Genomic DNA, 2,748 nt, shown 5'->3' with positions numbered 1-2,748 from the left:
CAGGTGGCAAATACCTTAACATACCAATACGAGGGTTGACTTTCAACTAAATCCTCCTTCGCTCCTCGTCATAATACGGAAATGTCTCCGCCTTCAATCGTTTTCAATGCTCCCTTGCGACACCCTCGCCTTTTAATGATGACTTTGCCTTGGTTACCATCTTACTATATTTTCAAAAAGTCAATATTCTGATATGGGTGGTTACAGTTGCCTATGGACTGGATCAAAAACTTACAGCTATTAGTGTCTGCGATGAAAGCTGAAATAGTCTATTGATTGGAACGTGTGGAATTGCAGACTATTTCTATATTTGACCGACCGACAACTGACTGCCTAACCTTGACAGAGCGAGTGCGTTGACATTAACAATTGTGCAGGAAGAGAAACTATATAGTCATAGACGCTATAAGCTTTAATTATCTGTATATTGAAGCCTTCAGACAACAAGCCTGCCCTGAAACGTGGTCGATCTGAATAACTGGTTATCTCGCTGTATTGATACCAACGTTACTATGTTAAGCTTCAATAACTCACCAAATGATTGTTCGGAGGTGGAGGTGCCTTCTTACTTCAGGTGCCCCATATCGATGGAGCTTATGAGAGACCCCGTAACCGTTTCCACGGGCATGACTTATGATCGGGAAAGCATAGAGCACTGGATTTTTTCGTGCAACAAGAAAACGTGTCCTGCTACCATGCAGCCGCTAGAGAATTTCGATTTAACTCCAAACCACACGCTGCGTCGCCTCATTAAAGGATGGTGCCTTGCAAACAGCTCCAAGGGCGTAGAGCAAATCACCACTCCCCGGGCGCCCGTCGACTCCGATCAAATCTCCGCGTTACTTGAAGCTGCACTCAGATCTCCAGCAGTGGAACGCATCAGTGCATTGAAAAAATTGCGGTCCATTGCGCGAGAGAGCGAGGGAAACAGAAGGTGCATGGCGGCCGGTTCGAGTATCGTTCTTGCATCTCTGATAAATTCGTCTTGCTGCGACGACAGTGAGAATGAAAAGTTCAGGGCTTGTGAGGAAACTTTGGGTATATTGCATCTGCTTCCTATGACCCAGCAAACTGCAAGATCTTTGTCAGAGGCAGCCTGCATTAGGTCCATGGCCTTGGTCCTGCATAAGGGAAACGCTGAAGCTAGACTTCACGTGGTTGTTTTATTGCAGAAGGTTTCCACTTGGATATCTGATTGGGAATTTATCGGCAGGGGAAAGATTGAATCCTAGAGATCATAAAGGGTGAATCCTGCCATCAGGCGATCATGGCTGCCTTGGTTGTCCTCATAGCAATATGTAAAAAGTCCAGAAAGAACAGATTAATGGCTATAGAGGCAGGCACAATATTTTGTCTGATTGAATTACTTCCAGAGGCCGAGAAGCCCAAGCGTGAAAAGATATTAGATCTGTTGGACATGCTAGTGGACTATGCAGAAGGAAGGGCTGCCATGGCTAATCACGCGATGGGCATTGCTGTAGTCTCCAAGAAGATTATTAGGGTTTCAGAAATTGCCACTCAGAAAGCAGTTCGAATTCTTTGGTCGCTTTGCACATATTCTTCAACTGCGTCGATTCTTCGGGAGGTGCTTCAGTGTGGAGCTGTGTCTAAACTTTGCATGCTTCAACAACTCAGTTGCGCAGAAAAAACGAAGCAGAAGGCGAAGGAGGTATTGAGATTGCATGCAAATACTTTCAGAGTCTCCCCTTGTCTTCCGTACCTAATGAGAACTATCATGCACAGTTTCGAAATTTGATCTGATACACCCACGCAATTAAACAGAAAGATGGCCTGAAAAAGGAAGGCATTTTCGTTGTTATGTCAATTTTATTGAATGGGTCGGACTTTAATAATGTTACTTTTAAAAAACAAAGAAACTTGGCCGGCCCATACGGATTCGATGCGTATGAGCATCATTATTGTTATGGACATGTATATAGGCATTTCTATTTCGAAGAGGGAGAGTGCAAGATTATATATACTTTGGATATATCAAATAGTAATGATCTTTTTGGCCCTTGGGGAGATATTTGATTATTATGGGATTATTGATGAATAATATCCTTAACCAACGAAGTTGTTTACAAGCTCGGTGGAGAGCGATATCTATTTACATTATCAAAACTTAGCCATCATCCTCTTACCAAAACAAATTATCAATTCACTAACAAATTTGACACCACAAAAATATATGTATATAAGAATATAGTAAAATAATAAAAAAATTTCACAGTACTATACTATTGCTGGAAGACTATACATATATTATTAACATTTATCATTTTACTTATTAAAACATTTATCATTTTATTTGCTAAAAAAATTCTATTCCTTCCTCTAAACACCCAAAATAATCTCAATTAACAAAATATTAAAATTATATATATATATATATAATTACGATGATTTTTTCCATAAACATATATTATTCTTATCAATTTTATGAGCAACCTTACATTCAAAATATGTAATCATCTCTTCTTCTAAACCATTTTTTTTGGTATTCTTTTAATGGTCAATAAGTGATTTAAAAATGGAGAATTTCCAAGTGTTAGTTCGGAGCATACATCACACACAACAGATTTATACTCAGAGACCTAGACGACAATAGCAAAGAATAATTTAAGAGATAGACAAATGGAGAAACAACAAGATTACTTAATCAGAAACAGTGGAATAGATAAAACAATCATTGGAGAACAGAAATCACTTTGCATTACATAATAGGCCTCGACCTTGGCTTGCTTT

The 2,748-nt window shown here is 39.4% G+C and overlaps 1 pseudogene; it reads left to right on the top strand.

The window, feature by feature from the left end:
* Positions 1 to 512: 512 nt before the first annotated feature.
* LOC149155283 (E3 ubiquitin-protein ligase PUB22 pseudogene) lies at positions 513 to 1,756 on the top strand (annotated as a pseudogene).
* Positions 1,757 to 2,748: the final 992 nt, after the last annotated feature.

Source organism: Pinus tabuliformis, chromosome 9 (genome assembly GCF_031772625.1).
Source record: "Pinus tabuliformis cultivar Carrire ecotype Pingquan chromosome 9, CPIR1, whole genome shotgun sequence".
In the NCBI taxonomy this organism is placed as follows: Eukaryota; Viridiplantae; Streptophyta; class Pinopsida; order Pinales; family Pinaceae; genus Pinus; species Pinus tabuliformis.
This window is presented reverse-complemented; position numbering and strand designations above follow the sequence as displayed.